Source organism: Anomaloglossus baeobatrachus, unplaced genomic scaffold (assembly GCF_048569485.1).
Source record: "Anomaloglossus baeobatrachus isolate aAnoBae1 unplaced genomic scaffold, aAnoBae1.hap1 Scaffold_583, whole genome shotgun sequence".
In the NCBI taxonomy this organism is placed as follows: domain Eukaryota; kingdom Metazoa; phylum Chordata; class Amphibia; order Anura; family Aromobatidae; genus Anomaloglossus; species Anomaloglossus baeobatrachus.
Window position 1 is genome coordinate 145,439 of NW_027444946.1, and position 23,117 is coordinate 168,555.

The 23,117-nt window shown below is 46.9% G+C and overlaps 13 non-coding genes and 2 pseudogenes across 13 annotated transcripts; all 15 read left to right on the forward strand.

The window, feature by feature from the left end:
- Positions 1-1,299: 1,299 nt before the first annotated feature.
- On the forward strand, positions 1,300-1,490 carry LOC142284830 (U2 spliceosomal RNA). Its single transcript, XR_012746290.1, has one exon. It is a non-coding gene; the product is annotated as a U2 spliceosomal RNA (small nuclear RNA).
- Positions 1,491-2,877: 1,387 nt separating this feature from the next.
- Positions 2,878-3,068, forward strand: LOC142284832 (U2 spliceosomal RNA). Its single transcript, XR_012746291.1, has one exon. It is a non-coding gene; the product is annotated as a U2 spliceosomal RNA (small nuclear RNA).
- Positions 3,069-4,455: 1,387 nt separating this feature from the next.
- LOC142284834 (U2 spliceosomal RNA) lies at positions 4,456-4,646 on the forward strand. The gene has a single exon (XR_012746293.1). It is a non-coding gene; the product is annotated as a U2 spliceosomal RNA (small nuclear RNA).
- Positions 4,647-6,033: 1,387 nt separating this feature from the next.
- On the forward strand, positions 6,034-6,224 carry LOC142284835 (U2 spliceosomal RNA). Its single transcript, XR_012746294.1, has one exon. It is a non-coding gene; the product is annotated as a U2 spliceosomal RNA (small nuclear RNA).
- A 1,387-nt stretch (positions 6,225-7,611) lies between these two features.
- LOC142284836 (U2 spliceosomal RNA) lies at positions 7,612-7,802 on the forward strand. Its single transcript, XR_012746295.1, has one exon. It is a non-coding gene; the product is annotated as a U2 spliceosomal RNA (small nuclear RNA).
- A 1,387-nt stretch (positions 7,803-9,189) lies between these two features.
- LOC142284837 (U2 spliceosomal RNA) lies at positions 9,190-9,380 on the forward strand. Its single transcript, XR_012746296.1, has one exon. It is a non-coding gene; the product is annotated as a U2 spliceosomal RNA (small nuclear RNA).
- A 1,387-nt stretch (positions 9,381-10,767) lies between these two features.
- LOC142284879 (U2 spliceosomal RNA) lies at positions 10,768-10,909 on the forward strand (annotated as a pseudogene).
- A 697-nt stretch (positions 10,910-11,606) lies between these two features.
- On the forward strand, positions 11,607-11,801 carry LOC142284865 (U2 spliceosomal RNA). Its single transcript, XR_012746322.1, has one exon. It is a non-coding gene; the product is annotated as a U2 spliceosomal RNA (small nuclear RNA).
- Positions 11,802-13,188: 1,387 nt separating this feature from the next.
- LOC142284876 (U2 spliceosomal RNA) lies at positions 13,189-13,393 on the forward strand (annotated as a pseudogene).
- A 605-nt stretch (positions 13,394-13,998) lies between these two features.
- Positions 13,999-14,196, forward strand: LOC142284866 (U2 spliceosomal RNA). The gene has a single exon (XR_012746323.1). It is a non-coding gene; the product is annotated as a U2 spliceosomal RNA (small nuclear RNA).
- Positions 14,197-15,583: 1,387 nt separating this feature from the next.
- Positions 15,584-15,774, forward strand: LOC142284838 (U2 spliceosomal RNA). The gene has a single exon (XR_012746297.1). It is a non-coding gene; the product is annotated as a U2 spliceosomal RNA (small nuclear RNA).
- A 1,387-nt stretch (positions 15,775-17,161) lies between these two features.
- On the forward strand, positions 17,162-17,352 carry LOC142284839 (U2 spliceosomal RNA). Its single transcript, XR_012746298.1, has one exon. It is a non-coding gene; the product is annotated as a U2 spliceosomal RNA (small nuclear RNA).
- A 1,387-nt stretch (positions 17,353-18,739) lies between these two features.
- On the forward strand, positions 18,740-18,930 carry LOC142284840 (U2 spliceosomal RNA). Its single transcript, XR_012746299.1, has one exon. It is a non-coding gene; the product is annotated as a U2 spliceosomal RNA (small nuclear RNA).
- A 1,387-nt stretch (positions 18,931-20,317) lies between these two features.
- LOC142284841 (U2 spliceosomal RNA) lies at positions 20,318-20,508 on the forward strand. Its single transcript, XR_012746300.1, has one exon. It is a non-coding gene; the product is annotated as a U2 spliceosomal RNA (small nuclear RNA).
- A 1,387-nt stretch (positions 20,509-21,895) lies between these two features.
- Positions 21,896-22,086, forward strand: LOC142284842 (U2 spliceosomal RNA). The gene has a single exon (XR_012746301.1). It is a non-coding gene; the product is annotated as a U2 spliceosomal RNA (small nuclear RNA).
- The last annotated feature ends 1,031 nt before the right edge of the window (positions 22,087-23,117 follow it).

A 23,117-nucleotide genomic window follows, 5' to 3' on the forward strand; every position in this document is an offset into this window, starting at 1 on the left:
TGCACCTCAATTTGGCCCATTCACTTTTCACACTTCCTCCTTTTGTTTTTTATCTTTCACACTTTTGACTTTCTTTATTCATCCAAATAGCAAACTCATCACCACTCAACCTGACCAACTCGGCTATGTCCCCGTGCTGCAGTTCTCTGTCTTATCTAGATCATTTGCAATTGAATGGAATAGATCCCTTTTGGACAAAGTGGATTCACCTGCTGCTGCAGTGACCACAGGTGTGATAACATCTAGAATTGGCATCTGGTGCGATCTCTCCGCTTCCACTCCAAAGAAAGTTACCTGTTTATTCCTATCATGCATTGGTTTTTGGGGTTTTCTTTGAGTAATGATGATCTCTTTAGTAGTCTGTTGGCGCCCTCTCCTGGAGGAATAGTTTGCTTGCTCTTGGACATTCTAAAAGAGAGGTCATGATAGACATTGAGCTTCTGAGCTCAATTGGGGACAGTCATGGGTGATGAATGTTTGCAACCTACTGCGAAGCCTCATACCGCAATATAAGGAACGTCAAATACTAAGAAAGGGCGGCCTATGAAAGAATTACTACTTTCAATAAGTACACTTAAACGGCTAATTGGGAATAGAAAAACTGTAAAAAGCCCTCTGAGAAAGCCCCCCTCTAACCTTTGATAGTAAGCTTTTCTGTAGTCTGCCTGTTGATGTATTTTCCGTTTGAACTGTGCACAACATGAAGAGACGGAACACTGGCGGCTTGTCACAATGCCCCCCGATGACATCACAATAGCGCTGCTGCCTAGAAAACAAGCTGCGCAGAAGAAGTTGTTCTTTGGGTGGGAGGGTGGGCTAGTGGAAGGAGGGGGCAATCTCTTTTTTTCCCGGGTGGTAGGGGGATGACAGGAGAAGGGAAGCGGGTGGTGAGAAAGGTACAGAGGGCAGGGTTTGGGGGCTGGGAAGGAAAGGGAAAAGATTAGGGTTTGGGGATGATGAAAGGGCTTTCTACGGGTAAGGATGGCAAAGGGTGGCAGTGACGGAAAGTCAGGCAACCTGTCCTGTCCGTCTTTTTGTATCGTGAATTGGAAAGACTGCAAGGGGGAGGGGAGTTGCTTGCGCCCTAAAGGAGGAGTTATTCAGATTCATTGCAGTGGGCGGCGGCTGCAAAACGCACCATTCTTCTTGTTTTGGCTCTGCAAAGCAGCCTTTTCAAGGGTTGGCTTGGGTGACAAAATGTCTTGTGTAGGCGTGGGTTTGTCTCCCTCTCGCTCTCTCTCCCTAAGATGTGTCCGGCATAGGCCAGGGTGCCACTCGAGGCCCAAACCAATTCTGGTTATCGCTTCTCGGCCTTTTGGCTAAGATCAAGTGTAGTATCTGTTCTTATCAGTTTAATATCTGATACGTCCCCTATCTGGGGACCATATATTAAATGGATTTTTAGAACAGGGAGATGGAAAAAGAGCTTGCTCTGTCCACTCCACGCATTGACCTGGTATTGCAGTACCTCCAGGAACGGTGCACCCCTTCTTAACCCAGTTTCCAAAAGCAGAACTCAATTCACCTGATTCATATTAGCCCGATTTAATGAATTGGAAGAAAGCATACGTCTTCATATGCACCTCAATTTGGCCCATTCACTTTTCACACTTCCTCCTTTTGTTTTTTATCTTTCACACTTTTGACTTTCTTTATTCATCCAAATAGCAAACTCATCACCACTCAACCTGACCAACTCGGCTATGTCCCCGTGCTGCAGTTCTCTGTCTTATCTAGATCATTTGCAATTGAATGGAATAGATCCCTTTTGGACAAAGTGGATTCACCTGCTGCTGCAGTGACCACAGGTGTGATAACATCTAGAATTGGCATCTGGTGCGATCTCTCCGCTTCCACTCCAAAGAAAGTTACCTGTTTATTCCTATCATGCATTGGTTTTTGGGGTTTTCTTTGAGTAATGATGATCTCTTTAGTAGTCTGTTGGCGCCCTCTCCTGGAGGAATAGTTTGCTTGCTCTTGGACATTCTAAAAGAGAGGTCATGATAGACATTGAGCTTCTGAGCTCAATTGGGGACAGTCATGGGTGATGAATGTTTGCAACCTACTGCGAAGCCTCATACCGCAATATAAGGAACGTCAAATACTAAGAAAGGGCGGCCTATGAAAGAATTACTACTTTCAATAAGTACACTTAAACGGCTAATTGGGAATAGAAAAACTGTAAAAAGCCCTCTGAGAAAGCCCCCCTCTAACCTTTGATAGTAAGCTTTTCTGTAGTCTGCCTGTTGATGTATTTTCCGTTTGAACTGTGCACAACATGAAGAGACAGAACACTGGCGGCTTGTCACAATGCCCCCCGATGACATCACAATAGCGCTGCTGCCTAGAAAACAAGCTGCGCAGAAGAAGTTGTTCTTTGGGTGGGAGGGTGGGCTAGTGGAAGGAGGGGGCAATCTCTTTTTTTCCCGGGTGGTAGGGGGATGACAGGAGAAGGGAAGCGGGTGGTGAGAAAGGTACAGAGGGCAGGGTTTGGGGGCTGGGAAGGAAAGGGAAAAGATTAGGGTTTGGGGATGATGAAAGGGCTTTCTACGGGTAAGGATGGCAAAGGGTGGCAGTGACGGAAAGTCAGGCAACCTGTCCTGTCCGTCTTTTTGTATCGTGAATTGGAAAGACTGCAAGGGGGAGGGGAGTTGCTTGCGCCCTAAAGGAGGAGTTATTCAGATTCATTGCAGTGGGCGGCGGCTGCAAAACGCACCATTCTTCTTGTTTTGGCTCTGCAAAGCAGCCTTTTCAAGGGTTGGCTTGGGTGACAAAATGTCTTGTGTAGGCGTGGGTTTGTCTCCCTCTCGCTCTCTCTCCCTAAGATGTGTCCGGCATAGGCCAGGGTGCCACTCGAGGCCCAAACCAATTCTGGTTATCGCTTCTCGGCCTTTTGGCTAAGATCAAGTGTAGTATCTGTTCTTATCAGTTTAATATCTGATACGTCCCCTATCTGGGGACCATATATTAAATGGATTTTTAGAACAGGGAGATGGAAAAAGAGCTTGCTCTGTCCACTCCACGCATTGACCTGGTATTGCAGTACCTCCAGGAACGGTGCACCCCTTCTTAACCCAGTTTCCAAAAGCAGAACTCAATTCACCTGATTCATATTAGCCCGATTTAATGAATTGGAAGAAAGCATACGTCTTCATATGCACCTCAATTTGGCCCATTCACTTTTCACACTTCCTCCTTTTGTTTTTTATCTTTCACACTTTTGACTTTCTTTATTCATCCAAATAGCAAACTCATCACCACTCAACCTGACCAACTCGGCTATGTCCCCGTGCTGCAGTTCTCTGTCTTATCTAGATCATTTGCAATTGAATGGAATAGATCCCTTTTGGACAAAGTGGATTCACCTGCTGCTGCAGTGACCACAGGTGTGATAACATCTAGAATTGGCATCTGGTGCGATCTCTCCGCTTCCACTCCAAAGAAAGTTACCTGTTTATTCCTATCATGCATTGGTTTTTGGGGTTTTCTTTGAGTAATGATGATCTCTTTAGTAGTCTGTTGGCGCCCTCTCCTGGAGGAATAGTTTGCTTGCTCTTGGACATTCTAAAAGAGAGGTCATGATAGACATTGAGCTTCTGAGCTCAATTGGGGACAGTCATGGGTGATGAATGTTTGCAACCTACTGCGAAGCCTCATACCGCAATATAAGGAACGTCAAATACTAAGAAAGGGCGGCCTATGAAAGAATTACTACTTTCAATAAGTACACTTAAACGGCTAATTGGGAATAGAAAAACTGTAAAAAGCCCTCTGAGAAAGCCCCCCTCTAACCTTTGATAGTAAGCTTTTCTGTAGTCTGCCTGTTGATGTATTTTCCGTTTGAACTGTGCACAACATGAAGAGACGGAACACTGGCGGCTTGTCACAATGCCCCCCGATGACATCACAATAGCGCTGCTGCCTAGAAAACAAGCTGCGCAGAAGAAGTTGTTCTTTGGGTGGGAGGGTGGGCTAGTGGAAGGAGGGGGCAATCTCTTTTTTTCCCGGGTGGTAGGGGGATGACAGGAGAAGGGAAGCGGGTGGTGAGAAAGGTACAGAGGGCAGGGTTTGGGGGCTGGGAAGGAAAGGGAAAAGATTAGGGTTTGGGGATGATGAAAGGGCTTTCTACGGGTAAGGATGGCAAAGGGTGGCAGTGACGGAAAGTCAGGCAACCTGTCCTGTCCGTCTTTTTGTATCGTGAATTGGAAAGACTGCAAGGGGGAGGGGAGTTGCTTGCGCCCTAAAGGAGGAGTTATTCAGATTCATTGCAGTGGGCGGCGGCTGCAAAACGCACCATTCTTCTTGTTTTGGCTCTGCAAAGCAGCCTTTTCAAGGGTTGGCTTGGGTGACAAAATGTCTTGTGTAGGCGTGGGTTTGTCTCCCTCTCGCTCTCTCTCCCTAAGATGTGTCCGGCATAGGCCAGGGTGCCACTCGAGGCCCAAACCAATTCTGGTTATCGCTTCTCGGCCTTTTGGCTAAGATCAAGTGTAGTATCTGTTCTTATCAGTTTAATATCTGATACGTCCCCTATCTGGGGACCATATATTAAATGGATTTTTAGAACAGGGAGATGGAAAAAGAGCTTGCTCTGTCCACTCCACGCATTGACCTGGTATTGCAGTACCTCCAGGAACGGTGCACCCCTTCTTAACCCAGTTTCCAAAAGCAGAACTCAATTCACCTGATTCATATTAGCCCGATTTAATGAATTGGAAGAAAGCATACGTCTTCATATGCACCTCAATTTGGCCCATTCACTTTTCACACTTCCTCCTTTTGTTTTTTATCTTTCACACTTTTGACTTTCTTTATTCATCCAAATAGCAAACTCATCACCACTCAACCTGACCAACTCGGCTATGTCCCCGTGCTGCAGTTCTCTGTCTTATCTAGATCATTTGCAATTGAATGGAATAGATCCCTTTTGGACAAAGTGGATTCACCTGCTGCTGCAGTGACCACAGGTGTGATAACATCTAGAATTGGCATCTGGTGCGATCTCTCCGCTTCCACTCCAAAGAAAGTTACCTGTTTATTCCTATCATGCATTGGTTTTTGGGGTTTTCTTTGAGTAATGATGATCTCTTTAGTAGTCTGTTGGCGCCCTCTCCTGGAGGAATAGTTTGCTTGCTCTTGGACATTCTAAAAGAGAGGTCATGATAGACATTGAGCTTCTGAGCTCAATTGGGGACAGTCATGGGTGATGAATGTTTGCAACCTACTGCGAAGCCTCATACCGCAATATAAGGAACGTCAAATACTAAGAAAGGGCGGCCTATGAAAGAATTACTACTTTCAATAAGTACACTTAAACGGCTAATTGGGAATAGAAAAACTGTAAAAAGCCCTCTGAGAAAGCCCCCCTCTAACCTTTGATAGTAAGCTTTTCTGTAGTCTGCCTGTTGATGTATTTTCCGTTTGAACTGTGCACAACATGAAGAGACGGAACACTGGCGGCTTGTCACAATGCCCCCCGATGACATCACAATAGCGCTGCTGCCTAGAAAACAAGCTGCGCAGAAGAAGTTGTTCTTTGGGTGGGAGGGTGGGCTAGTGGAAGGAGGGGGCAATCTCTTTTTTTCCCGGGTGGTAGGGGGATGACAGGAGAAGGGAAGCGGGTGGTGAGAAAGGTACAGAGGGCAGGGTTTGGGGGCTGGGAAGGAAAGGGAAAAGATTAGGGTTTGGGGATGATGAAAGGGCTTTCTACGGGTAAGGATGGCAAAGGGTGGCAGTGACGGAAAGTCAGGCAACCTGTCCTGTCCGTCTTTTTGTATCGTGAATTGGAAAGACTGCAAGGGGGAGGGGAGTTGCTTGCGCCCTAAAGGAGGAGTTATTCAGATTCATTGCAGTGGGCGGCGGCTGCAAAACGCACCATTCTTCTTGTTTTGGCTCTGCAAAGCAGCCTTTTCAAGGGTTGGCTTGGGTGACAAAATGTCTTGTGTAGGCGTGGGTTTGTCTCCCTCTCGCTCTCTCTCCCTAAGATGTGTCCGGCATAGGCCAGGGTGCCACTCGAGGCCCAAACCAATTCTGGTTATCGCTTCTCGGCCTTTTGGCTAAGATCAAGTGTAGTATCTGTTCTTATCAGTTTAATATCTGATACGTCCCCTATCTGGGGACCATATATTAAATGGATTTTTAGAACAGGGAGATGGAAAAAGAGCTTGCTCTGTCCACTCCACGCATTGACCTGGTATTGCAGTACCTCCAGGAACGGTGCACCCCTTCTTAACCCAGTTTCCAAAAGCAGAACTCAATTCACCTGATTCATATTAGCCCGATTTAATGAATTGGAAGAAAGCATACGTCTTCATATGCACCTCAATTTGGCCCATTCACTTTTCACACTTCCTCCTTTTGTTTTTTATCTTTCACACTTTTGACTTTCTTTATTCATCCAAATAGCAAACTCATCACCACTCAACCTGACCAACTCGGCTATGTCCCCGTGCTGCAGTTCTCTGTCTTATCTAGATCATTTGCAATTGAATGGAATAGATCCCTTTTGGACAAAGTGGATTCACCTGCTGCTGCAGTGACCACAGGTGTGATAACATCTAGAATTGGCATCTGGTGCGATCTCTCCGCTTCCACTCCAAAGAAAGTTACCTGTTTATTCCTATCATGCATTGGTTTTTGGGGTTTTCTTTGAGTAATGATGATCTCTTTAGTAGTCTGTTGGCGCCCTCTCCTGGAGGAATAGTTTGCTTGCTCTTGGACATTCTAAAAGAGAGGTCATGATAGACATTGAGCTTCTGAGCTCAATTGGGGACAGTCATGGGTGATGAATGTTTGCAACCTACTGCGAAGCCTCATACCGCAATATAAGGAACGTCAAATACTAAGAAAGGGCGGCCTATGAAAGAATTACTACTTTCAATAAGTACACTTAAACGGCTAATTGGGAATAGAAAAACTGTAAAAAGCCCTCTGAGAAAGCCCCCCTCTAACCTTTGATAGTAAGCTTTTCTGTAGTCTGCCTGTTGATGTATTTTCCGTTTGAACTGTGCACAACATGAAGAGACGGAACACTGGCGGCTTGTCACAATGCCCCCCGATGACATCACAATAGCGCTGCTGCCTAGAAAACAAGCTGCGCAGAAGAAGTTGTTCTTTGGGTGGGAGGGTGGGCTAGTGGAAGGAGGGGGCAATCTCTTTTTTTCCCGGGTGGTAGGGGGATGACAGGAGAAGGGAAGCGGGTGGTGAGAAAGGTACAGAGGGCAGGGTTTGGGGGCTGGGAAGGAAAGGGAAAAGATTAGGGTTTGGGGATGATGAAAGGGCTTTCTACGGGTAAGGATGGCAAAGGGTGGCAGTGACGGAAAGTCAGGCAACCTGTCCTGTCCGTCTTTTTGTATCGTGAATTGGAAAGACTGCAAGGGGGAGGGGAGTTGCTTGCGCCCTAAAGGAGGAGTTATTCAGATTCATTGCAGTGGGCGGCGGCTGCAAAACGCACCATTCTTCTTGTTTTGGCTCTGCAAAGCAGCCTTTTCAAGGGTTGGCTTGGGTGACAAAATGTCTTGTGTAGGCGTGGGTTTGTCTCCCTCTCGCTCTCTCTCCCTAAGATGTGTCCGGCATAGGCCAGGGTGCCACTCGAGGCCCAAACCAATTCTGGTTATCGCTTCTCGGCCTTTTGGCTAAGATCAAGTGTAGTATCTGTTCTTATCAGTTTAATATCTGATACGTCCCCTATCTGGGGACCATATATTAAATGGATTTTTAGAACAGGGAGATGGAAAAAGAGCTTGCTCTGTCCACTCCACGCATTGACCTGGTATTGCAGTACCTCCAGGAACGGTGCACCCCTTCTTAACCCAGTTTCCAAAAGCAGAACTCAATTCACCTGATTCATATTAGCCCGATTTAATGAATTGGAAGAAAGCATACGTCTTCATATGCACCTCAATTTGGCCCATTCACTTTTCACACTTCCTCCTTTTGTTTTTTATCTTTCACACTTTTGACTTTCTTTATTCATCCAAATAGCAAACTCATCACCACTCAACCTGACCAACTCGGCTATGTCCCCGTGCTGCAGTTCTCTGTCTTATCTAGATCATTTGCAATTGAATGGAATAGATCCCTTTTGGACAAAGTGGATTCACCTGCTGCTGCAGTGACCACAGGTGTGATAACATCTAGAATTGGCATCTGGTGCGATCTCTCCGCTTCCACTCCAAAGAAAGTTACCTGTTTATTCCTATCATGCATTGGTTTTTGGGGTTTTCTTTGAGTAATGATGATCTCTTTAGTAGTCTGTTGGCGCCCTCTCCTGGAGGAATAGTTTGCTTGCTCTTGGACATTCTAAAAGAGAGGTCATGATAGACATTGAGCTTCTGAGCTCAATTGGGGACAGTCATGGGTGATGAATGTTTGCAACCTACTGCGAAGCCTCATACCGCAATATAAGGAACGTCAAATACTAAGAAAGGGCGGCCTATGAAAGAATTACTACTTTCAATAAGTACACTTAAACGGCTAATTGGGAATAGAAAAACTGTAAAAAGCCCTCTGAGAAAGCCCCCCTCTAACCTTTGATAGTAAGCTTTTCTGTAGTCTGCCTGTTGATGTATTTTCCGTTTGAACTGTGCACAACATGAAGAGACGGAACACTGGCGGCTTGTCACAATGCCCCCCGATGACATCACAATAGCGCTGCTGCCTAGAAAACAAGCTGCGCAGAAGAAGTTGTTCTTTGGGTGGGAGGGTGGGCTAGTGGAAGGAGGGGGCAATCTCTTTTTTTCCCGGGTGGTAGGGGGATGACAGGAGAAGGGAAGCGGGTGGTGAGAAAGGTACAGAGGGCAGGGTTTGGGGGCTGGGAAGGAAAGGGAAAAGATTAGGGTTTGGGGATGATGAAAGGGCTTTCTACGGGTAAGGATGGCAAAGGGTGGCAGTGACGGAAAGTCAGGCAACCTGTCCTGTCCGTCTTTTTGTATCGTGAATTGGAAAGACTGCAAGGGGGAGGGGAGTTGCTTGCGCCCTAAAGGAGGAGTTATTCAGATTCATTGCAGTGGGCGGCGGCTGCAAAACGCACCATTCTTCTTGTTTTGGCTCTGCAAAGCAGCCTTTTCAAGGGTTGGCTTGGGTGACAAAATGTCTTGTGTAGGCGTGGGTTTGTCTCCCTCTCGCTCTCTCTCCCTAAGATGTGTCCGGCATAGGCCAGGGTGCCACTCGAGGCCCAAACCAATTCTGGTTATCGCTTCTCGGCCTTTTGGCTAAGATCAAGTGTAGTATCTGTTCTTATCAGTTTAATATCTGATACGTCCCCTATCTGGGGACCATATATTAAATGGATTTTTAGAACAGGGAGATGGAAAAAGAGCTTGCTCTGTCCACTCCACGCATTGACCTGGTATTGCAGTACCTCCAGGAACGGTGCACCCCTTCTTAACCCAGTTTCCAAAAGCAGAACTCAATTCACCTGATTCATATTAGCCCGATTTAATGAATTGGAAGAAAGCATACGTCTTCATATGCACCTCAATTTGGCCCATTCACTTTTCACACTTCCTCCTTTTGTTTTTTATCTTTCACACTTTTGACTTTCTTTATTCATCCAAATAGCAAACTCATCACCACTCAACCTGACCAACTCGGCTATGTCCCCGTGCTGCAGTTCTCTGTCTTATCTAGATCATTTGCAATTGAATGGAATAGATCCCTTTTGGACAAAGTGGATTCACCTGCTGCTGCAGTGACCACAGGTGTGATAACATCTAGAATTGGCATCTGGTGCGATCTCTCCGCTTCCACTCCAAAGAAAGTTACCTGTTTATTCCTATCATGCATTGGTTTTTGGGGTTTTCTTTGAGTAATGATGATCTCTTTAGTAGTCTGTTGGCGCCCTCTCCTGGAGGAATAGTTTGCTTGCTCTTGGACATTCTAAAAGAGAGGTCATGATAGACATTGAGCTTCTGAGCTCAATTGGGGACAGTCATGGGTGATGAATGTTTGCAACCTACTGCGAAGCCTCATACCGCAATATAAGGAACGTCAAATACTAAGAAAGGGCGGCCTATGAAAGAATTACTACTTTCAATAAGTACACTTAAACGGCTAATTGGGAATAGAAAAACTGTAAAAAGCCCTCTGAGAAAGCCCCCCTCTAACCTTTGATAGTAAGCTTTTCTGTAGTCTGCCTGTTGATGTATTTTCCGTTTGAACTGTGCACAACATGAAGAGACGGAACACTGGCGGCTTGTCACAATGCCCCCCGATGACATCACAATAGCGCTGCTGCCTAGAAAACAAGCTGCGCAGAAGAAGTTGTTCTTTGGGTGGGAGGGTGGGCTAGTGGAAGGAGGGGGCAATCTCTTTTTTTCCCGGGTGGTAGGGGGATGACAGGAGAAGGGAAGCGGGTGGTGAGAAAGGTACAGAGGGCAGGGTTTGGGGGCTGGGAAGGAAAGGGAAAAGATTAGGGTTTGGGGATGATGAAAGGGCTTTCTACGGGTAAGGATGGCAAAGGGTGGCAGTGACGGAAAGTCAGGCAACCTGTCCTGTCCGTCTTTTTGTATCGTGAATTGGAAAGACTGCAAGGGGGAGGGGAGTTGCTTGCGCCCTAAAGGAGGAGTTATTCAGATTCATTGCAGTGGGCGGCGGCTGCAAAACGCACCATTCTTCTTGTTTTGGCTCTGCAAAGCAGCCTTTTCAAGGGTTGGCTTGGGTGACAAAATGTCTTGTGTAGGCGTGGGTTTGTCTCCCTCTCGCTCTCTCTCCCTAAGATGTGTCCGGCATAGGCCAGGGTGCCACTCGAGGCCCAAACCAATTCTGGTTATCGCTTCTCGGCCTTTTGGCTAAGATCAAGTGTAGTATCTTTCGAAAAGGTGGTTTAAGGCTCCGGCCACCTTAGTACAATGATGCAATGCACACTGGAAGGTTGCGCTTGTTAGTACTTTGGGAGGATAGTATATCCATCTAGAGGAAACCATGGCCCTACCAGGATCGAGGCTATTAGACTGAGTAAGTGTGGGGGTTATGGTGCAATGTGCCCCAGGAATGGACACCCTGGAGGGAGTCTGAACTTGCTAGGTTGGGACCCTGGTAAGCCTCAGACTCTGTCGCACGCCGTGCCTTGCCTATTCATACTTTCCAAGCATATTGCCCTATCCCGGCCTTCTGGCTAAGAAGGGAAATTTTTATAATCCCGGTCGGAGGTCCGGTCAGCTTTGGGCTGAGAAACCAACACCCGGTTGGAGGTCCGGGTCAGCTTTGGCTGAGAAACCAACACCCGGTTGGAGGTCCGGTTAGCCTTGGGCTGAGAAACCAACACCCGGTTGGAGGTCCGGTCAGCCTTGGGCTGAGAAACCAACACCCGGTTGGAGGTCCGGTCAGCCTTGGGCTGAGAAACCAACACCGGTTGACGGTCCGGGCAGTCTCGACTGCGAAACCAACGACTAGTAGCTCCCTACTCCACTTGGGTAAGATGCCTCGGTGGACGCTGGGAGCAACAACAAGGCTCAACCAGGCTTCGGCTTGGGGGAGCACCGAAGATCCCTGACCCTCGCTGTGGCCTTCTGGCTCGGAGGGACGGGGTTGATTTTTGGGGATCCTCTTCTCACGGAGGGGTCCACACGAATCCTAGCCTTTGCACTGTTTTTGGTGTGACTTCGGTCATGCATTTTTGCGGTGCTTTGGAAAGCTTCATTAAATCAAAATCTGTTCTTATCAGTTTAATATCTGATACGTCCCCTATCTGGGGACCATATATTAAATGGATTTTTAGAACAGGGAGATGGAAAAAGAGCTTGCTCTGTCCACTCCACGCATTGACCTGGTATTGCAGTACCTCCAGGAACGGTGCACCCCTTCTTAACCCAGTTTCCAAAAGCAGAACTCAATTCACCTGATTCATATTAGCCCGATTTAATGAATTGGAAGAAAGCATACGTCTTCATATGCACCTCAATTTGGCCCATTCACTTTTCACACTTCCTCCTTTTGTTTTTTATCTTTCACACTTTTGACTTTCTTTATTCATCCAAATAGCAAACTCATCACCACTCAACCTGACCAACTCGGCTATGTCCCCGTGCTGCAGTTCTCTGTCTTATCTAGATCATTTGCAATTGAATGGAATAGATCCCTTTTGGACAAAGTGGATTCACCTGCTGCTGCAGTGACCACAGGTGTGATAACATCTAGAATTGGCATCTGGTGCGATCTCTCCGCTTCCACTCCAAAGAAAGTTACCTGTTTATTCCTATCATGCATTGGTTTTTGGGGTTTTCTTTGAGTAATGATGATCTCTTTAGTAGTCTGTTGGCGCCCTCTCCTGGAGGAATAGTTTGCTTGCTCTTGGACATTCTAAAAGAGAGGTCATGATAGACATTGAGCTTCTGAGCTCAATTGGGGACAGTCATGGGTGATGAATGTTTGCAACCTACTGCGAAGCCTCATACCGCAATATAAGGAACGTCAAATACTAAGAAAGGGCGGCCTATGAAAGAATTACTACTTTCAATAAGTACACTTAAACGGCTAATTGGGAATAGAAAAACTGTAAAAAGCCCTCTGAGAAAGCCCCCCTCTAACCTTTGATAGTAAGCTTTTCTGTAGTCTGCCTGTTGATGTATTTTCCGTTTGAACTGTGCACAACATGAAGAGACGGAACACTGGCGGCTTGTCACAATGCCCCCCGATGACATCACAATAGCGCTGCTGCCTAGAAAACAAGCTGCGCAGAAGAAGTTGTTCTTTGGGTGGGAGGGTGGGCTAGTGGAAGGAGGGGGCAATCTCTTTTTTTCCCGGGTGGTAGGGGGATGACAGGAGAAGGGAAGCGGGTGGTGAGAAAGGTACAGAGGGCAGGGTTTGGGGGCTGGGAAGGAAAGGGAAAAGATTAGGGTTTGGGGATGATGAAAGGGCTTTCTACGGGTAAGGATGGCAAAGGGTGGCAGTGACGGAAAGTCAGGCAACCTGTCCTGTCCGTCTTTTTGTATCGTGAATTGGAAAGACTGCAAGGGGGAGGGGAGTTGCTTGCGCCCTAAAGGAGGAGTTATTCAGATTCATTGCAGTGGGCGGCGGCTGCAAAACGCACCATTCTTCTTGTTTTGGCTCTGCAAAGCAGCCTTTTCAAGGGTTGGCTTGGGTGACAAAATGTCTTGTGTAGGCGTGGGTTTGTCTCCCTCTCGCTCTCTCTCCCTAAGATGTGTCCGGCATAGGCCAGGGTGCCACTCGAGGCCCAAACCAATTCTGGTTATCGCTTCTCGGCCTTTTGGCTAAGATCAAGTGTAGTATCTGTGAGGCTCGGCAGATGCAATGCACACTGGAAGGTTGCGCTTGCTAGTACTCTTGATGTATAGTATATTCATCTAGAGGAAAACATGGCCCTACCAGGATCGAGGCTATTAGACTGAGTAAGTGTGGGGCTATGGTGCAATGTGCCCCAGGACTGACGACCCTGGAGTGAGTCTGAGCTTGCTGGCTTGGGACCCCGGCGAGCCTTGGGCTCTGTAGCACACCGTACCTTGCCCTTTCATACTTTCTGAGCTTATTGCTCTATCCCGGCCTTCTGGCTAGGAAGGGAAATTTTTATAATCATGGTCGGAGGTCCGTTCAGCTTTGGGCTGAGAAACCAACACCCGGTTGGAGGTCCGGGTCAGCTTCGGCTGAGAAACCAACACCCGGTTGGAGGTCTGGGTCAGCTTCGGCTGAGAAACCAACACCCGGTTGGAGGTCCGGGTCAGCTTCGGCTGAGAAACCAACACCCGGTTGGAGGTCCGGTTAGCCTTGGGCTGAGAAACCAACACCGGTTGACGGTCCGGGCAGTTTCGGCTGCGAAACCAACAACTAGTAGCTCTCTACTCCACTTGGGTAAAATGCCTGGGTGGACGCTGGGAGCAACGACAAGGCTCAACCAGGCTTCGGCTTGGGGGAGCACCGAAGATCCCTGACCCTTGCTGTGGCCTTCTGGCTCGGAGGGACGGGGTTGATTTTTGGGGACCCTCTCCTCACGGAGGGGTCCACACGAATCCTAGCCTTTGCACTGTTTTTGGTGTGACTTCGGTCATGCATTTTTTGCGGTGCTTTGGAAAGCTTCATTAAATCAAAAAATCTGTTCTTATCAGTTTAATATCTGATACGTCCCCTATCTGGGGACCATATATTAAATGGATTTTTAGAACAGGGAGATGGAAAAAGAGCTTGCTCTGTCCACTCCACGCATTGACCTGGTATTGCAGTACCTCCAGGAACGGTGCACCCCTTCTTAACCCAGTTTCCAAAAGCAGAACTCAATTCACCTGATTCATATTAGCCCGATTTAATGAATTGGAAGAAAGCATACGTCTTCATATGCACCTCAATTTGGCCCATTCACTTTTCACACTTCCTCCTTTTGTTTTTTATCTTTCACACTTTTGACTTTCTTTATTCATCCAAATAGCAAACTCATCACCACTCAACCTGACCAACTCGGCTATGTCCCCGTGCTGCAGTTCTCTGTCTTATCTAGATCATTTGCAATTGAATGGAATAGATCCCTTTTGGACAAAGTGGATTCACCTGCTGCTGCAGTGACCACAGGTGTGATAACATCTAGAATTGGCATCTGGTGCGATCTCTCCGCTTCCACTCCAAAGAAAGTTACCTGTTTATTCCTATCATGCATTGGTTTTTGGGGTTTTCTTTGAGTAATGATGATCTCTTTAGTAGTCTGTTGGCGCCCTCTCCTGGAGGAATAGTTTGCTTGCTCTTGGACATTCTAAAAGAGAGGTCATGATAGACATTGAGCTTCTGAGCTCAATTGGGGACAGTCATGGGTGATGAATGTTTGCAACCTACTGCGAAGCCTCATACCGCAATATAAGGAACGTCAAATACTAAGAAAGGGCGGCCTATGAAAGAATTACTACTTTCAATAAGTACACTTAAACGGCTAATTGGGAATAGAAAAACTGTAAAAAGCCCTCTGAGAAAGCCCCCCTCTAACCTTTGATAGTAAGCTTTTCTGTAGTCTGCCTGTTGATGTATTTTCCGTTTGAACTGTGCACAACATGAAGAGACGGAACACTGGCGGCTTGTCACAATGCCCCCCGATGACATCACAATAGCGCTGCTGCCTAGAAAACAAGCTGCGCAGAAGAAGTTGTTCTTTGGGTGGGAGGGTGGGCTAGTGGAAGGAGGGGGCAATCTCTTTTTTTCCCGGGTGGTAGGGGGATGACAGGAGAAGGGAAGCGGGTGGTGAGAAAGGTACAGAGGGCAGGGTTTGGGGGCTGGGAAGGAAAGGGAAAAGATTAGGGTTTGGGGATGATGAAAGGGCTTTCTACGGGTAAGGATGGCAAAGGGTGGCAGTGACGGAAAGTCAGGCAACCTGTCCTGTCCGTCTTTTTGTATCGTGAATTGGAAAGACTGCAAGGGGGAGGGGAGTTGCTTGCGCCCTAAAGGAGGAGTTATTCAGATTCATTGCAGTGGGCGGCGGCTGCAAAACGCACCATTCTTCTTGTTTTGGCTCTGCAAAGCAGCCTTTTCAAGGGTTGGCTTGGGTGACAAAATGTCTTGTGTAGGCGTGGGTTTGTCTCCCTCTCGCTCTCTCTCCCTAAGATGTGTCCGGCATAGGCCAGGGTGCCACTCGAGGCCCAAACCAATTCTGGTTATCGCTTCTCGGCCTTTTGGCTAAGATCAAGTGTAGTATCTGTTCTTATCAGTTTAATATCTGATACGTCCCCTATCTGGGGACCATATATTAAATGGATTTTTAGAACAGGGAGATGGAAAAAGAGCTTGCTCTGTCCACTCCACGCATTGACCTGGTATTGCAGTACCTCCAGGAACGGTGCACCCCTTCTTAACCCAGTTTCCAAAAGCAGAACTCAATTCACCTGATTCATATTAGCCCGATTTAATGAATTGGAAGAAAGCATACGTCTTCATATGCACCTCAATTTGGCCCATTCACTTTTCACACTTCCTCCTTTTGTTTTTTATCTTTCACACTTTTGACTTTCTTTATTCATCCAAATAGCAAACTCATCACCACTCAACCTGACCAACTCGGCTATGTCCCCGTGCTGCAGTTCTCTGTCTTATCTAGATCATTTGCAATTGAATGGAATAGATCCCTTTTGGACAAAGTGGATTCACCTGCTGCTGCAGTGACCACAGGTGTGATAACATCTAGAATTGGCATCTGGTGCGATCTCTCCGCTTCCACTCCAAAGAAAGTTACCTGTTTATTCCTATCATGCATTGGTTTTTGGGGTTTTCTTTGAGTAATGATGATCTCTTTAGTAGTCTGTTGGCGCCCTCTCCTGGAGGAATAGTTTGCTTGCTCTTGGACATTCTAAAAGAGAGGTCATGATAGACATTGAGCTTCTGAGCTCAATTGGGGACAGTCATGGGTGATGAATGTTTGCAACCTACTGCGAAGCCTCATACCGCAATATAAGGAACGTCAAATACTAAGAAAGGGCGGCCTATGAAAGAATTACTACTTTCAATAAGTACACTTAAACGGCTAATTGGGAATAGAAAAACTGTAAAAAGCCCTCTGAGAAAGCCCCCCTCTAACCTTTGATAGTAAGCTTTTCTGTAGTCTGCCTGTTGATGTATTTTCCGTTTGAACTGTGCACAACATGAAGAGACGGAACACTGGCGGCTTGTCACAATGCCCCCCGATGACATCACAATAGCGCTGCTGCCTAGAAAACAAGCTGCGCAGAAGAAGTTGTTCTTTGGGTGGGAGGGTGGGCTAGTGGAAGGAGGGGGCAATCTCTTTTTTTCCCGGGTGGTAGGGGGATGACAGGAGAAGGGAAGCGGGTGGTGAGAAAGGTACAGAGGGCAGGGTTTGGGGGCTGGGAAGGAAAGGGAAAAGATTAGGGTTTGGGGATGATGAAAGGGCTTTCTACGGGTAAGGATGGCAAAGGGTGGCAGTGACGGAAAGTCAGGCAACCTGTCCTGTCCGTCTTTTTGTATCGTGAATTGGAAAGACTGCAAGGGGGAGGGGAGTTGCTTGCGCCCTAAAGGAGGAGTTATTCAGATTCATTGCAGTGGGCGGCGGCTGCAAAACGCACCATTCTTCTTGTTTTGGCTCTGCAAAGCAGCCTTTTCAAGGGTTGGCTTGGGTGACAAAATGTCTTGTGTAGGCGTGGGTTTGTCTCCCTCTCGCTCTCTCTCCCTAAGATGTGTCCGGCATAGGCCAGGGTGCCACTCGAGGCCCAAACCAATTCTGGTTATCGCTTCTCGGCCTTTTGGCTAAGATCAAGTGTAGTATCTGTTCTTATCAGTTTAATATCTGATACGTCCCCTATCTGGGGACCATATATTAAATGGATTTTTAGAACAGGGAGATGGAAAAAGAGCTTGCTCTGTCCACTCCACGCATTGACCTGGTATTGCAGTACCTCCAGGAACGGTGCACCCCTTCTTAACCCAGTTTCCAAAAGCAGAACTCAATTCACCTGATTCATATTAGCCCGATTTAATGAATTGGAAGAAAGCATACGTCTTCATATGCACCTCAATTTGGCCCATTCACTTTTCACACTTCCTCCTTTTGTTTTTTATCTTTCACACTTTTGACTTTCTTTATTCATCCAAATAGCAAACTCATCACCACTCAACCTGACCAACTCGGCTATGTCCCCGTGCTGCAGTTCTCTGTCTTATCTAGATCATTTGCAATTGAATGGAATAGATCCCTTTTGGACAAAGTGGATTCACCTGCTGCTGCAGTGACCACAGGTGTGATAACATCTAGAATTGGCATCTGGTGCGATCTCTCCGCTTCCACTCCAAAGAAAGTTACCTGTTTATTCCTATCATGCATTGGTTTTTGGGGTTTTCTTTGAGTAATGATGATCTCTTTAGTAGTCTGTTGGCGCCCTCTCCTGGAGGAATAGTTTGCTTGCTCTTGGACATTCTAAAAGAGAGGTCATGATAGACATTGAGCTTCTGAGCTCAATTGGGGACAGTCATGGGTGATGAATGTTTGCAACCTACTGCGAAGCCTCATACCGCAATATAAGGAACGTCAAATACTAAGAAAGGGCGGCCTATGAAAGAATTACTACTTTCAATAAGTACACTTAAACGGCTAATTGGGAATAGAAAAACTGTAAAAAGCCCTCTGAGAAAGCCCCCCTCTAACCTTTGATAGTAAGCTTTTCTGTAGTCTGCCTGTTGATGTATTTTCCGTTTGAACTGTGCACAACATGAAGAGACGGAACACTGGCGGCTTGTCACAATGCCCCCCGATGACATCACAATAGCGCTGCTGCCTAGAAAACAAGCTGCGCAGAAGAAGTTGTTCTTTGGGTGGGAGGGTGGGCTAGTGGAAGGAGGGGGCAATCTCTTTTTTTCCCGGGTGGTAGGGGGATGACAGGAGAAGGGAAGCGGGTGGTGAGAAAGGTACAGAGGGCAGGGTTTGGGGGCTGGGAAGGAAAGGGAAAAGATTAGGGTTTGGGGATGATGAAAGGGCTTTCTACGGGTAAGGATGGCAAAGGGTGGCAGTGACGGAAAGTCAGGCAACCTGTCCTGTCCGTCTTTTTGTATCGTGAATTGGAAAGACTGCAAGGGGGAGGGGAGTTGCTTGCGCCCTAAAGGAGGAGTTATTCAGATTCATTGCAGTGGGCGGCGGCTGCAAAACGCACCATTCTTCTTGTTTTGGCTCTGCAAAGCAGCCTTTTCAAGGGTTGGCTTGGGTGACAAAATGTCTTGTGTAGGCGTGGGTTTGTCTCCCTCTCGCTCTCTCTCCCTAAGATGTGTCCGGCATAGGCCAGGGTGCCACTCGAGGCCCAAACCAATTCTGGTTATCGCTTCTCGGCCTTTTGGCTAAGATCAAGTGTAGTATCTGTTCTTATCAGTTTAATATCTGATACGTCCCCTATCTGGGGACCATATATTAAATGGATTTTTAGAACAGGGAGATGGAAAAAGAGCTTGCTCTGTCCACTCCACGCATTGACCTGGTATTGCAGTACCTCCAGGAACGGTGCACCCCTTCTTAACCCAGTTTCCAAAAGCAGAACTCAATTCACCTGATTCATATTAGCCCGATTTAATGAATTGGAAGAAAGCATACGTCTTCATATGCACCTCAATTTGGCCCATTCACTTTTCACACTTCCTCCTTTTGTTTTTTATCTTTCACACTTTTGACTTTCTTTATTCATCCAAATAGCAAACTCATCACCACTCAACCTGACCAACTCGGCTATGTCCCCGTGCTGCAGTTCTCTGTCTTATCTAGATCATTTGCAATTGAATGGAATAGATCCCTTTTGGACAAAGTGGATTCACCTGCTGCTGCAGTGACCACAGGTGTGATAACATCTAGAATTGGCATCTGGTGCGATCTCTCCGCTTCCACTCCAAAGAAAGTTACCTGTTTATTCCTATCATGCATTGGTTTTTGGGGTTTTCTTTGAGTAATGATGATCTCTTTAGTAGTCTGTTGGCGCCCTCTCCTGGAGGAATAGTTTGCTTGCTCTTGGACATTCTAAAAGAGAGGTCATGATAGACATTGAGCTTCTGAGCTCAATTGGGGACAGTCATGGGTGATGAATGTTTGCAACCTACTGCGAAGCCTCATACCGCAATATAAGGAACGTCAAATACTAAGAAAGGGCGGCCTATGAAAGAATTACTACTTTCAATAAGTACACTTAAACGGCTAATTGGGAATAGAAAAACTGTAAAAAGCCCTCTGAGAAAGCCCCCCTCTAACCTTTGATAGTAAGCTTTTCTGTAGTCTGCCTGTTGATGTATTTTCCGTTTGAACTGTGCACAACATGAAGAGACGGAACACTGGCGGCTTGTCACAATGCCCCCCGATGACATCACAATAGCGCTGCTGCCTAGAAAACAAGCTGCGCAGAAGAAGTTGTTCTTTGGGTGGGAGGGTGGGCTAGTGGAAGGAGGGGGCAATCTCTTTTTTTCCCGGGTGGTAGGGGGATGACAGGAGAAGGGAAGCGGGTGGTGAGAAAGGTACAGAGGGCAGGGTTTGGGGGCTGGGAAGGAAAGGGAAAAGATTAGGGTTTGGGGATGATGAAAGGGCTTTCTACGGGTAAGGATGGCAAAGGGTGGCAGTGACGGAAAGTCAGGCAACCTGTCCTGTCCGTCTTTTTGTATCGTGAATTGGAAAGACTGCAAGGGGGAGGGGAGTTGCTTGCGCCCTAAAGGAGGAGTTATTCAGATTCATTGCAGTGGGCGGCGGCTGCAAAACGCACCATTCTTCTTGTTTTGGCTCTGCAAAGCAGCCTTTTCAAGGGTTGGCTTGGGTGACAAAATGTCTTGTGTAGGCGTGGGTTTGTCTCCCTCTCGCTCTCTCTCCCTAAGATGTGTCCGGCATAGGCCAGGGTGCCACTCGAGGCCCAAACCAATTCTGGTTATCGCTTCTCGGCCTTTTGGCTAAGATCAAGTGTAGTATCTGTTCTTATCAGTTTAATATCTGATACGTCCCCTATCTGGGGACCATATATTAAATGGATTTTTAGAACAGGGAGATGGAAAAAGAGCTTGCTCTGTCCACTCCACGCATTGACCTGGTATTGCAGTACCTCCAGGAACGGTGCACCCCTTCTTAACCCAGTTTCCAAAAGCAGAACTCAATTCACCTGATTCATATTAGCCCGATTTAATGAATTGGAAGAAAGCATACGTCTTCATATGCACCTCAATTTGGCCCATTCACTTTTCACACTTCCTCCTTTTGTTTTTTATCTTTCACACTTTTGACTTTCTTTATTCATCCAAATAGCAAACTCATCACCACTCAACCTGACCAACTCGGCTATGTCCCCGTGCTGCAGTTCTCTGTCTTATCTAGATCATTTGCAATTGAATGGAATAGATCCCTTTTGGACAAAGTGGATTCACCTGCTGCTGCAGTGACCACAGGTGTGATAACATCTAGAATTGGCATCTGGTGCGATCTCTCCGCTTCCACTCCAAAGAAAGTTACCTGTTTATTCCTATCATGCATTGGTTTTTGGGGTTTTCTTTGAGTAATGATGATCTCTTTAGTAGTCTGTTGGCGCCCTCTCCTGGAGGAATAGTTTGCTTGCTCTTGGACATTCTAAAAGAGAGGTCATGATAGACATTGAGCTTCTGAGCTCAATTGGGGACAGTCATGGGTGATGAATGTTTGCAACCTACTGCGAAGCCTCATACCGCAATATAAGGAACGTCAAATACTAAGAAAGGGCGGCCTATGAAAGAATTACTACTTTCAATAAGTACACTTAAACGGCTAATTGGGAATAGAAAAACTGTAAAAAGCCCTCTGAGAAAGCCCCCCTCTAACCTTTGATAGTAAGCTTTTCTGTAGTCTGCCTGTTGATGTATTTTCCGTTTGAACTGTGCACAACATGAAGAGACGGAACACTGGCGGCTTGTCACAATGCCCCCCGATGACATCACAATAGCGCTGCTGCCTAGAAAACAAGCTGCGCAGAAGAAGTTGTTCTTTGGGTGGGAGGGTGGGCTAGTGGAAGGAGGGGGCAATCTCTTTTTTTCCCGGGTGGTAGGGGGATGACAGGAGAAGGGAAGCGGGTGGTGAGAAAGGTACAGAGGGCAGGGTTTGGGGGCTGGGAAGGAAAGGGAAAAGATTAGGGTTTGGGGATGATGAAAGGGCTTTCTACGGGTAAGGATGGCAAAGGGTGGCAGTGACGGAAAGTCAGGCAACCTGTCCTGTCCGTCTTTTTGTATCGTGAATTGGAAAGACTGCAAGGGGGAGGGGAGTTGCTTGCGCCCTAAAGGAGGAGTTATTCAGATTCATTGCAGTGGGCGGCGGCTGCAAAACGCACCATTCTTCTTGTTTTGGCTCTGCAAAGCAGCCTTTTCAAGGGTTGGCTTGGGTGACAAAATGTCTTGTGTAGGCGTGGGTTTGTCTCCCTCTCGCTCTCTCTCCCTAAGATGTGTCCGGCATAGGCCAGGGTGCCACTCGAGGCCCAAACCAATTCTGGTTATCGCTTCTCGGCCTTTTGGCTAAGATCAAGTGTAGTATCTGTTCTTATCAGTTTAATATCTGATACGTCCCCTATCTGGGGACCATATATTAAATGGATTTTTAGAACAGGGAGATGGAAAAAGAGCTTGCTCTGTCCACTCCACGCATTGACCTGGTATTGCAGTACCTCCAGGAACGGTGCACCCCTTCTTAACCCAGTTTCCAAAAGCAGAACTCAATTCACCTGATTCATATTAGCCCGATTTAATGAATTGGAAGAAAGCATACGTCTTCATATGCACCTCAATTTGGCCCATTCACTTTTCACACTTCCTCCTTTTGTTTTTTATCTTTCACACTTTTGACTTTCTTTATTCATCCAAATAGCAAACTCATCACCACTCAACCTGACCAACTCGGCTATGTCCCCGTGCTGCAGTTCTCTGTCTTATCTAGATCATTTGCAATTGAATGGAATAGATCCCTTTTGGACAAAGTGGATTCACCTGCTGCTGCAGTGACCACAGGTGTGATAACATCTAGAATTGGCATCTGGTGCGATCTCTCCGCTTCCACTCCAAAGAAAGTTACCTGTTTATTCCTATCATGCATTGGTTTTTGGGGTTTTCTTTGAGTAATGATGATCTCTTTAGTAGTCTGTTGGCGCCCTCTCCTGGAGGAATAGTTTGCTTGCTCTTGGACATTCTAAAAGAGAGGTCATGATAGACATTGAGCTTCTGAGCTCAATTGGGGACAGTCATGGGTGATGAATGTTTGCAACCTACTGCGAAGCCTCATACCGCAATATAAGGAACGTCAAATACTAAGAAAGGGCGGCCTATGAAAGAATTACTACTTTCAATAAGTACACTTAAACGGCTAATTGGGAATAGAAAAACTGTAAAAAGCCCTCTGAGAAAGCCCCCCTCTAACCTTTGATAGTAAGCTTTTCTGTAGTCTGCCTGTTGATGTATTTTCCGTTTGAACTGTGCACAACATGAAGAGACGGCACACTGGCGGCTTGTCACAATGCCCCCCGATGACATCACAATAGCGCTGCTGCCTAGAAAACAAGCTGCGCAGAAGAAGTTGTTCTTTGGGTGGGAGGGTGGGCTAGTGGAAGGAGGGGGCAATCTCTTTTTTTCCCGGGTGGTAGGGGGATGACAGGAGAAGGGAAGCGGGTGGTGAGAAAGGTACAGAGGGCAGGGTTTGGGGGCTGGGAAGGAAAGGGAAAAGATTA